Here is a 13055-nt window from a genome sequence, read left to right as displayed (position 1 = left end):
GACTGCGTTCACCCCAACAGCTGTGTCCCGTGGAAATATGACACACAATTAACTGAGGAGTAAGTAACCCAGAGATCAGAAAAGGCAATTCATCTTCAACAGCCGTTAAATTGCAATTAACCCACCCACCTAGCATTCTGTGACCCATCAGCTTCATAACAGTATATATAAACTCTTCCTTTATGATGCACTCCTTAATGACAAAGCCATTATTCTTTATTACTAAAACCAGACAAGAACAAGATTTAAGCAGCATATGTCTCATGGTATCCCCACAATTATCAGAGGACTTCCCAAAGAGCTCTGGCTTTCAGTGACTGGTGTGACTTCTTCAGAACTCTTCCTTCCTGTCAGCATCCAGTAGAGAGCAATATTATATCTTTCATGGGGTTTCGGAAAGGCCTTTAACCTTCTGAGTTATACAGGACAATGAAGCAAATATGAGTGATCAAGAGACAGTGCAGTGAACAGGAATGAGTACTAGATCAAGAGTCAGCAGCCCAAGACCCTAAATCTGACTCGTACCATGTGGCCTTGGGTGCGTCATTTCCTTTGTCCATGTCTTTTCTTTTAATTCCTATAAAATTAAGCTATTCACTTAGAAGATCTAGCTTTAAGTTCTTCTAGTTCTAATATTTGGTGACAACATCCATGGCAATTAAGCTTTCAAACTTATTAAGCAGTTTTCAAGGCAAGACATAAGATAAGGGCTTATGTAGTGAAAAATCTCCTGAACTCATTGGTATAATCTAGGTGACTTTTTAACAACTACATATATTTTTAAATCAAAATATATAGTCACAAAGTTTGAAGAGTCTATAATTCTACAAAACTTATTATGAAACATTTAATCTACTTTGTGGTAAACAGTAGTCTCATTTCACCCATGTGGTACTATTTCCTATTCCCCAGAGGCACCTGTTTCATCTCCGTTTAGTGCTTTTGTGGATGTTGGTGCCTACCTCGCTGAATACCATGCTTATATTGCTACTTCACTGTGAAAGATAAGGCTCACTTTCACACAGGCCAGCCCTCCCCACATGCCCAGAGCACACTCAGCATACTCTGCCTTCATACCCTTACATGTGCTGTGACATTAACTTGTCTAGATGTAGACGTAAAGTTTATTATAAAAATATAAACCCTACAAACAGTTGAACCATCATATGTAATAGTTATATTTTATCAAATTTAAGAAAGCACTAATTATAGGCTCTAACATGGTGATATATACCATTAAGAAAGAAAAAAATTATGCCAACTCAACTATGATGCAATACTTTCTCACCACTTAGATCTCCCATTATTTGGATGTTGAACCCTCTAGATATCACATCAAAATTTTTAATCCTTTGTTTCCTATGTTCCATTTCTGTGTCTATTTGTTCTATTTACAGGGAAATTTCCTCAGATTTACCTGTCAAACCTGCTTTTGAGGTTTTCATTACTCTGTCACATATTCAATTTCCAAGGCTCATCTTTTGATCCTGAATGTCCTTCTCTTTTTATAGCACCTTGTTTTTCTTTCACAGGTGCAATGTCTCTTCTGATTTCTGTGAGATATTACTAATGATTTCTTTTTTAATTTTTTCTCTTCAATTAATCAACCTTGCTTCTTGTAACTTCTTTTCTATCTCCCTTTGATTGTTTTGTGTTTGTCTTTTATATTATAAGATTTTCTCAACAGTTGGTAATCCTTGGCCATCCACACATCCATAAGAATGAGGTATTAGAAGCATTGCATATGTATTCATTGTTGGCTTCATTGGAGGAAAATATTATTGGCCTCCTTACTGGGTACTCCCTGATGTCATTATTAAATCATTTTGGGGAAGGGACTGACTAAGTTATTCAAATAATGTTCTTTCAAGGTCCTCCTTGAGAGAAGGCTGGAAATATCAATACTTAGTATGTAAATCCATTATTTTCTTATGGTTTTCACAGCGTCAACTCTATCCAAAGATCCTCAGACCTTTGTGTTATGCTCTTCAGAGAATAACCCTGCTGAGGAGGGAGGGGTATAGTCACGTGACATTTATAGAACAAAACTGGGATTAATTCCTTCTTAGTAGACTTTCAACCAATGTCCTGTGCTTGGCATGTCTGTACTGTCGCTTCATGAGCCTTGTAGTAGTTCTGCAACATAAACCAAGCTTCCCCTTGCCTTTTTCTATTGCCAACTTGGTAACGAACATTCTCAGCCTTAAAGTCTGTTACTAGTCATCCATCCATTCTCCAGCTTGCAATTAATTCGTGTGCTTTGTTGACTCTTCTGTCATCTTCTTTGTACTGATAGATTTATCTGCAGATGCTGCAGGACTATGGAGCCAGGGCCAACCATCCCATAGTGTTTATTCCTTTTTCTTTTTTAGTATATTTTATTGATTATGTTGTTACAGTAGTCTAAATTTTTCCCCCTTTGCTGCCCTCTGCCCAGTAACCCCTTCCTCCAGCAATCCCACCCCCCTTAGTTCATGTCTATGGGTCCTGCATATAAATTCTTTGGCTTCACCCTTTCCTATATTATTCTTAACTCCCCCCTGCCTATTTTTTACCAACCAATTATGCTTCTTGATCCCTGCACCATTTCCCCACTTCTCCCCCTTCCCTCTCCCAGATGATAACCCTCCAAATGATCCCTATGCCTATGATTCTGTTCCTATTCTGGTTTGCTTAGTTAGATTTTGTTTTTATTTTTTAGATTCAGTTGTTGATAGTTGTGAGTTTGTTGTCATTTTAGTGTTCGTAGTTCTGATCTTCTTTTTCTTAAATAAGTCCCTTTGACATTTCATATAATAATGGCTTGGTAATGATGAACTCTTTTAGCTTTACTTTGTCTGGGAAGCACTTTATCTGCCCTTTCATTCTAAATGATAGCTCTGCTGGATAGAGTAATCTTGGTTGTAGGTCCTTGCTTTTCATCACATTAAATAGTTCTTTCCAGTCCCTTCTTGCCTGCAAAGTTTCTTTTGAGAAATCAGCTGATAGCATTATAGGCACCCCTTTGTAGGTAACTCTCTGCTTTTCTCTTGCTGCTTTTAAGATTCTCCCTTCATCTCGAAACTTTGGCATTTTAATTATGATGTGTCTTGGTGTGGTCCTCTTTGGGTCCACCTTGTTTGGGACTCTGTGCTTCCCAGATTTGTATGTCTATTTCCTTCACCAAATTTGGGATGTTTTCCTTCATTATTTTTTCACATAAGCTTTCAATTTCTTGCTCTTGTTCTCCTTCTGGTACCCCTATGGTTTGGATGTTGGCATGTTTAAAGTTATCCCAGAGGTTTCTAAGCCTCTCCTCATTTTTTTCAGTTCTTGTTTCCTCATTCTGTACTGGATGACTTTTTTTTTTCCTTATGTTTCAAATCATTGATTTGAACCCCAGTTTCCTTCCCTTCATATTGGTTTTGTGTGGATTTTCCTTCGTTTCACTTATCATAGCTTTCACTTCCTCCCTTATGCATTTGCCATACTCAAGCATATCTGTCAAGCCTGTGAGCATCTTTATCACCAGTGTTTTGAATTCTGCATCTGTTAGGTTGTCTATCTCCTCATCGCTTAGTTCTCCCACTGGAACCTTGATCCGTTCTCCCTTTGGGCCATACTTCTCTGTCTCCTCATCTTCACAGGCTCCTGTGTTTGTTTGCCTTTGTGTCTTAGGTAGAGCTGTTGCCGCTGTTATGTTGTAAGGGTTGGGGCCTTAGGTATTCATCAGTACAGGGCAACCTATTTCACCACGTTGTGGCACTGTATGTGGGGGAGTGGTCAGAGAGGGAACAATACCACTTGCTCAGCACTTCCCCCTTTTCCAGGCATTTCTCCCACTTTCATATGAGACTGGCACCTCTCTCACTGTTGCCCTGGCCATTGTTCCCAGAGTGGGTGGGTCTTCGGACATTCTAGGACAATGGGGGCCCTTTAAACAAGTGGACTCTGCTGAGAGACCAGCAGTTTCTGCCTCCACCACAACTGCAACTGGTTTTCACAGTCAAAAGCAATGAGGCTTGATTTTTCCTTGGTGCTGGGACTGTGAGCTGAGCAGTCTGGTCAGGAGCTAGCAACAGTCCCCAGGTGTCCCTTCCCACTTTTTAAAACATGTGACTGTGCTTTCTGCCAGCCTGACACTGCTGCTGCCACTGTCATTGCTGCTGCCACTGCCGCTGCCGCTGCCACCACACCGAATCCTCTCCACCCTGGCTCCAACCCTCCTACCTGTCTGGATGAGTATTTCTTCTTTATGTCTTTGTTTGTTGGACTTCCATGTGGCTTGATTTTATGGAACTTCTGGTTGTCTCTAGCTTTGAGGTAGTTGTATTCCTTCTTAGTTGTAGAGGGAAATGCAGCATGTCTGTCTAGGCCTCCATCTTGGCCAGAAGTCCCATAGTTCTTATTCTTTTTTTTAAATTTTTTATAGTGCTTATTCTTAATGGATGACCTGAGACCTCCACAGCCAGAAACAACCAATGGAGCTTGGATACACCCCTCTTTGTACCTCAAGTATAAACCTATGGGGTGAATTTCCTACCTTTTATAATGTATCTCATAATTTAGAAATTCTCAGCAGTAAAAGGTAAAAATAAAGAGGTTCTCAGTAGAGAAAATCCGATGTCATAACTTTAATTTCCCCTATAATATGTAATACAATTTCCTTCAAGCCTAAGCTTATATATCTAACTATTCTAAAAATGTTTGTTTAATTGTAGTAACAATAATAGCATTTATTGCGCATTCACTAAACAAGATACTCTCCTGTAATACTTGAAGTTTTTGTTTCATTTAATCTTTACATTCAATTTTAAACTTAAGTCTTTTGCCCTCATTTAATTAATGAAGGCTATGAATTTTGGAAAAGTCAAATCCATCTTCTAAAGTTGCCCAAACCTTTATCCTAGGATTTGAACCTAAAGCTCAGGGTCTTCACAACTGCAGTATACTACCTCCCTAGACTACATGGATCTATTTAAGCATAGATCATAAACACCAATAAATATCCATAATCTAGGAATTTTGTTCATTTAAAAAATACATTTGTATTTGTGAGGGAAGAGTGAGCCTCCTTTATTTATAGAGAGATTGTATCACTCTGTCATAGCAGGTTCCAAAGGAATCTGTGCAAAATTGGCCAAGTCTAGATGTTTTAAATGTAAAGTCTTCCACAAATGAGTAAGCATCTGACTCATGTTAATTCTACAACATTAATATGATGGCCAAAGCCTTAATAATGGAAAAAACAATCTGTACTTGAAATATCACTTGAGGTTTAATTAGCACAATAAAAATGAATTGGGAAGCATGAATAGCCAAGGCAGAATAAACCATTTGCCAGGCACTACTTCCTGGCTTAATAAGATTTGAAATAGGCACAAGAACAGAGCCAAGCCCAGCAATGCTTCCAACCACTTCTAGCACTAGTGTAATGGGATCCTGATTTAAGCTTCAGAGACGTCTTCCTTTGCATCTGAGAAACCTCACTGGAGATAAGAGATGGCCAGCTGCCCAGGCAAGCAGACACCTTTATGACAATCTTTCTTGACCTGTGTTCAGGAAAGACATACCAGCCTGTAGACCTCAGTAGAAAATCATCAACCATCTAGTGAAAAGGCTGACTTTCTTTAGAACAGAGTTTTTCAAACTTTAATGTGCATATGAATCAGCAGCAGATCTTAATAAAAATGTTGTTTTTTTTCTAGTAGGTCTGGGTTGGGGCCTAAGCATTCACATTTCTAACAAGCTCTCTTCCACAGACCACATTTTGAGTAGCAATTTTTTGACTAAGCTTCTGTTTCTACAGCTATTATTCTTAAACCTGATAGGGGCCTGAGCAGTCATGTAGTCCACCAAACTTCCCCCAAAGGGTGTAGTGTGTTCTCTGAAAATGTAATTCTTTAAGGTGCTCTGTGGTTTAAAAAAATCTAATATATTTTTTAAACTATACAAAATTCTGTAACTCTGATGTTCACTATGCATACATATTACCATATTAAAAGCTCTGAGAATCCTGCTCTAAAGAAAACCATTTACCTTTCATTGACCTTATATTTATTCCCCAAACTTATATGAGTACATACCATTTCTTTGTGATATCTTGTTGTGGCTTAATTTTCATTTGAAGTAATTTGACCAAATGTAACATATATAGATATTTAAATTCAGATGTAAACTCTATTTAAAGCTAAATATTCATACTGATGATAGTGATAACATTAATAGCTAATATTTAGTGAGTACTTACTATGTGCTAAACGTCATCTAGTTTCTGTATAATCTTGTCAACCTCGAAACTCTAGAAAGCAAGTGTCATTAGTATTCCTATTTCTAAATGAAGAAATTAAAGCTTATGAAGCATCAAAAGTAGACAGCTCTGAGTGGGCGTCGGCCCTGACCCACATCTGTTTGTCCATTGCCTTAACCAGTACATTGATTGGTTGATCCTTTACCAGTCTCTTCCATGTCTCTGATCCCTGCCATTGGTGCACATTTCTTGAGAGTTGACCATATTGATTAATCCCTTTGACCACTAATTCTAATGTAGAGTCTTGCTTTCTAATAATTGAAGAAAACTAATTTCAAATTATTTTAGATTATTAAGTAGGCTTTGTAATAAATGAGATGGGACAAGTTTGGGTTTTATTTTTCAATATCCACCCATAAGTCTGAATAGTGGTTTTTTGATTTTTTTTTTTTTTTTTTATCTCATTTTAGTGATCCTGAGCTTGGTTAATTTTTTCTTGGGTCATCACTCTGTGTGTATAAAAATATTCAAGTAAATTATGGTTTTGTCTACTTTCTGTCTTCTCTCTCCTCTCTTTTTATAGTCTTAAAATATCTTCCAATTTCTTTGCCTCCTAAACATGTGTATTTCACTACCAGTAATGAAGCTAGAATGAGCCTGACCTATTCTGAAGTGGCTGCTTTATACCTGGTTGCAAAAATGACAAAATTAGCAAAGAGATTGTTCAAGCTCAAATTGGAAACTGTGCTTCTGTGCTTGTGTGAGCTGTGTCAGGACAGTGACAGCAACCATAAGACTTCTAAGCAAAAAATTTAAACAGTGGCTGACAGGTTAGAAAAATACAGCTTCATTTGCCATTCTAAAAAGGTAAAAAAAAAATTTTTGAAGAAGAAGAAGAAAGGAAGAAAGGGAGGAAAGAAGGGAGGAAGAAAGGAAGGGAGGAAGGAAGAATCCATTGCGTGGCTTGCCTTATTTTAGCAGATAAAACCTGACCTCTAATTAAAGTAAGAAAAGCAGTAAACTAGATTTTGTATATGTTTTTCAAAAACAAAAAATCCAGCTAAGAGGCTAGGAAAATGTTTCATACTAATCTAACTTCCACATAGAGTATTAATACATTTCCTTTTAATCTTCTATAAATGCTAACAAAGTAGAATTACTGTCAATCTATTTTCCTAGTTCAAAATAAACAATAAAAAGAGTATGTAGGAATATGCTAAACAGACACGTACTACAAACTATGGTAGAAACCAAAAGCAAATCTTAAAAATAAATTATTAAAATCAATTTACCTGAAGGAATCTAGCACACGTGAACTGACCTTTCCCATCATAAACAGTATTTTGCTGATGTGTCTTAAGGAGTCTCCACACTAAAAGTTTGAAGGTTGGAAATATGGAAAATTGATATTGTCGGTATAAATTACAAGGGAACCAAAGGCAGGACTGATTTCAATCCATGAGGCCATTAAGGGTGTTTTATATAGTAACTGCACAGTTCTTCAACCATCAACTGAATTAACACCTTATGTTCACTGTTGGACATGGTAACTCGTTATTAGTAAAATATGTTGAAGGGTTGTTTTGATCTGACCCAGAGGATTATTGCCTTTTTAAAATATATTTGCCATCTGGTTAGAACAGAGCATTTCATCCACTACTAACACTTCCTGAAGAAACTTTCTTACAGAGACTTGAATCATAATTACAGTATTAATAAAATTAAAATGAAAGGCTTTTTGCAAATTAACTACTGATGATCAACCAGTGCACAGGAATTGAGTACAAGAATTTAGAATATGCTATGTGAAAAGTAATTTCATCATTGAAAGAAGTAGCAGGGACATTTTTATATGGAGTGATAAATAACTTTCCTTCATACCACTTAAATGATTCAGTTTTTGTCTTTAGAACCAGGGCTCATAGCACCCCTTCTTTTCCAATTAATGTGGAAATTTTATATGAACATATTTTGTTGCCTTTCAGTTAATAAAGTTTTCCTAAGGTTGAAAAGACTTTGTAGAGAAACAGACCATAACATGTTTCACAGCATGAATAAATTTACCATAATTCACAGGAGGAGGGGACTGTTAGAAAAATATTGTGAGACATTTTGACTGTGCTGCTAATGGGAACAGTGCAGTTAAATTCCCAGCCACACCTGCCACACTCACTTAATCACTAAGGGCAAAAGGAAAAAGAAACAAGATCCTTCAAAATGCAATGATAACTTGTAGTCTATATTAACGTCTATCTGCTGTGCTGTACACCAGAAACTAATACAAAAAAAGTGTTGAATTCAACCTGTAACCAAAAAATAAAACTTAAAAAAATACACACAACTTCAGAATCAAATAAAACTTGAAAATGCAATGATGACAAAAATTTCAAAAAGAACTATAAAACATGGTATAATTTAGCTAGAATAATATGTATTTAAGTTCTCTTTATTAAACTGAAATATCCACACCCTTATATTAAAATTTGTTCCAATCTGAGCACTAATATAATATGGTTCATTCATTTATCAATTGATCAATTCAGCAAACATTAATAAAATCCTTGTTATGTTCAAGGCATATATTAGGCAGTCATCTGGAGAGTTCATGTTTGCATATAAAATGTAGACAATTTGTCAATCATATAATACCTATGTGATAAAATATGAAAATGAGAAGTTTTTTTATTTGTTTTTAATCACCACTGGCATTCAATATTATATTAGTTTCAGGTGGATAACATAATGATTAGATATTTATATACCTTATGAAGCAATAACTCTGATAAGTCTAGTATTCATCTGATACCATACACAGTTACTAGAGTACTATTTACTATATTCCCTATGCTGTACCTTACATCTGGTGACTACTTTTATAACTGGTAATGTGTACTCTTTAAAAAGGGGAAAATTTTTAGAGCCCTGGCTGCTGTGACTCAGTGGATTGAGCATCGGCCTGCGAGCCAGGTGTTGTTGGTTCAATTCCCAGTCAGGGCACATAACTAGGTTGCACGTCAGGTCCCCAGCTGGGTGCACGAGTGAGAGGCAACCACACAGTGATGTTTCTCTCCCTCTCTTTCCCCTTTCCCTTCTCTCTAAAAATAAATAAACAAACAAACAAATTATTTTAAATAAATAAATAAATAATAAAAAGGGAGAAATTTTTAAAGAAAACCCACCTTGTTAAGAATTAAATCCCAACAGCTCTTTTCATTGAAATTAAAATATTACTAGTTGCAAACTAAATGCAATGGCCATAGTTATTGGCAAATGGTTGGTTTATAACAATTAAACACACCCAACCATATTCTTCTGAGTGACTCTTAGACTTATCTAAAAAGTTTTATCAAAAAAAGTGGAAATAAGATGAATTCAACATACTATGACTTAATTAAACACAAGAGATATGTTTTAAAAGTTTGCAATGGGTGAGATCCAAAAGAAAAGCCACTGAGCATGAATCTGTGTTTTAAACAAGATCGAACTTGAAGGTATTGGCATATTGCCTGATTTCTTCAATGTGGAGTTTCAGGAACAGTATTAAAACTCAAAAATCTAGTGTAATTTACTGCTCAATCTAACTTTTCTTTAAAGAACCAAAGTTGGGAAACTATCATGAAGAAAATAAATACATGACTAAGCCCCCTATTGAAGTTTCCCCCTGGCATCTCAAATCTCTAGAAATTATGCAAAAATGTTTAAAATGCAGAACCATGTTGAAAAAATAAGAGAGCATACTGCTGATAAATAAGAAACTATGAGGAACAAGAGAAAGCAGGGAAATAGGATTAAAGAAAAACAGCACAGCTCCAAATGAATACCTAGTATGTGTGAGACAAAACAGAAAGATCTAGGCCCACCCAAGACTGAAGGGGTGAACTGCAAGACAGAGTAGAGCCCCACCTAGGCCAAGCCAAAGGTCGTTGGTTAACAACAGAAGTAATAAACTTTCCATGTTCCACCCCTACCTTCCCACCGTGGACACAGATCCAACAACAGCTGTAGCTACCTCCAAGTAGAAGCAATGAGTGCTAGAACTTGACAGGAGATGATCAGTCATGCTAGGTGCTGTGACAAGCTAGAGAAAAAGTGAGTCCCGATGTGGGAAAGGCATTTCAATCATAGTAACCTATCACTGGAGATTGCGGAAATTAAAAGTTGATTGTTGGAAGAGAAAAATCCAGTAGCTGCAGAAATAGCTGAAGGGCAAAGTTGTGAGGAAGCCAGTTCTCCCATAATGCAGCACAAAAGAACAAGCAGATGGAAAATATTACAGAAAGATTGAGAGGTATGAAGGGAGGAGCCAGAAGTGTAAATATTCATCGAAATAAATTAGAAAATTCTTCCAGAACTAAAGACATGAACACTCATACTGAAAGAATATGCTGCATATCAACCAGAATAAATTTTTAAAAACACACACACCTAGTTACATTGTGGTAATATTTAAGAATAATATGGATGAGAAGAAACTTCTTAAAGCTTCCAGAGGAAAAGGAAAAGCAGAGGTTACCTATCAAGACGTAAGCATCAGATTTGCCTCAAGCATCTAATCAGCAACACTAAAAACAAGGAAATATAGTACAATAGCTGCAGAATTCTAATAAGTTAGTTTGAGTTTAGAATTTTACATTCAGCCAATACCATTGAGAAGAAAAAATACAGGCTGATTTCCACCAGACCAGAATGTGACAATTTTATTTTTTTAATTTCCCTGAAAAAAATACTAGAGAATACACTCCAGCAAAAAGCAAAACCACTCCAAGATGAAGTAGTAAGATACAAAAATCAGTGATACATACACAAAAAAATAGTAAATCTTCCCCAAAATCAACTAACGATCTAAAAATAAAATCCTAGATGAATACAATGTGAGAAATAGGAAGAAGAAGTAAAGAGAATAAAAGTATCTTATCTTGTGAAGGGTTAGCTCTAGATACTTATAGAAAATATGTTTCAATATGTGTGGTATTTTGTCATTATACAGTTACAAAAGCAAACATAATTTATAACTTTCAAAAAATTAAGAAAAACTAAAACAAAGAGTACTATCAATGGGAAAAAAAGAAAGAAAAGGAAAACTACACACAGGCTTTAAATAGGTAATTCACGAAAGAATAAACACAATGTCCAGTAAGTATAAAAGATACTCAATAGTAAACAGTAAAGTGCAAACTAAAAAGTAATTGCATACCATTTTTCAGAGGGACAAAAATACATTTGCTAATATCAAGATATATTTTTCTGGGGTGGCTGGCTATAAACTGGTACAACCATTTTTAAAAGCACAAACCATATAAACCAAAAAAATATTCTTCCTACTATGTTCTCTAGAAAGATCTTTGCATCTGTACATATGCTTATTGAACCGTTTTTGTAGCAATGAAAAATGGGAAATAAGGTAAATGGCCATCAATATGGAAAATTTAATGTAATTAAGATTTATTCTACCATGAATACCATGCAATGATTAAAAAGACTATGGTAGACCTATGACTACTGACCTGAAATGGTCGCTAACAAATAAAAGACAAGCTTTATGTGTAATATAGAAAGTTATTTTTATAACAAAATGTATCAGTATGACTTGTGCAATTACAAATAAGCAAAAAACACTTGAAAGAAAATAAAAGTAAACAGAAAAATAAAACAGTAAGAATATGAAAGTGGTAGAAAAATGAGTCTATCAATTCTCCTTTTGTAATGTTGTTTTTTGAAAAGCATTGTTGACACTGAAATTAATTGTGAATGCTACCATGAATGTTACAAATCCTAATCAATCAAGCGCATGCCCTCTGACAGTGAGTCAACATCTCACTCTCATACACATAACACATTGACTAATTTGTAGGAATCAAATAAAAAATTATTTAAAATTGATAAGTTGATCAGAAAAAATTAGGACCAGGTCACTGCTACTGGTCCCCTACTGCAATCACAATGGTCTATCAGCAACACATAGTGAGGTGTGTTATCAGAATGCTGTCAAGACAACATGGCCGAAAATTAAAATTAAGAAAATAGAATTGGTTTCAGGCGAGGGCAAAGCAGGCATCTATTAAGAGGCACTTTGTGAGAGCAGGAGTCAGATGCTCTCTCTTTTTTGCTCTCAGTGGTCGCTGAACCAGTGTGGTCACAACAGCCACGGGGATTTGGGAGCTGGCCAAGAGGCCAGGTGACTCAACGTTGGATTTCTTGTCCCTCTAGGCAATTTCTTTCAGCGGTGCAAATTTATACCAGAACAGAGAACAGTCACCTTCTTATCAATCATGAAAAGATATATATTAAAAGTTTTGTTTTCAGTGTTGGCTAGCAAAGAAAGCTGAGGGAAGCTGGCAAGGGAACAAAGCCTGATTCCCCCATTATGAAGACAAAGATCTCTAGTTATGACAGAAAAATCAGTGGGAAGGGAAACTGCTATCTTCTAAGCCCCTACAGGGTTATGAAAACAAACACTTAATCTTTCTTTTTATTACATTCTCATTAAAAAATAAGCAGCAACTATATTTTTCTTAAATGAAAATTGACTCCAAACAATAGGGTCCTCTGAAAACAAAGAATCAGATGTTTATGGTTAATATGAAGATTCCTCACATCCAAGAACCAAGTGCTATATGGCTTTCTGCTGAGTCTCCAGCTACTATACCAGATGATTAAATATTATTGTGAACTGATTAACTGGTTGACTAACTGATTAGAATTTTAACGGAGGCATAATATAAATATGTGAGTATTGTAGCGGTATGTCACAGAAGACCTTATGGGTAAGATTCTAACAGGCACACTTAGATTCTCCTTCCCTATAAACACCTGGCCCTCATAGAGA

General features: G+C 36.0%; 1 protein-coding gene across 4 annotated transcripts in view; it reads right to left on the bottom strand.

The window, feature by feature from the left end:
• The window catches only part of NTRK2 (neurotrophic receptor tyrosine kinase 2), a 334989-nt gene that overhangs the window by 280578 nt on the left and 41356 nt on the right, over positions 1-13055 (bottom strand). The window lies entirely within an intron of this gene.

Source organism: Furipterus horrens, unplaced genomic scaffold, assembly GCF_987537825.1.
Source record: "Furipterus horrens unplaced genomic scaffold, mFurHor1.1.pri manual_scaffold_4, whole genome shotgun sequence".
Taxonomy (NCBI): domain Eukaryota; kingdom Metazoa; phylum Chordata; class Mammalia; order Chiroptera; family Furipteridae; genus Furipterus; species Furipterus horrens.
Note: the sequence above shows the minus strand (reverse complement) of the source record. Positions and strands in the feature narration are given on the sequence as shown.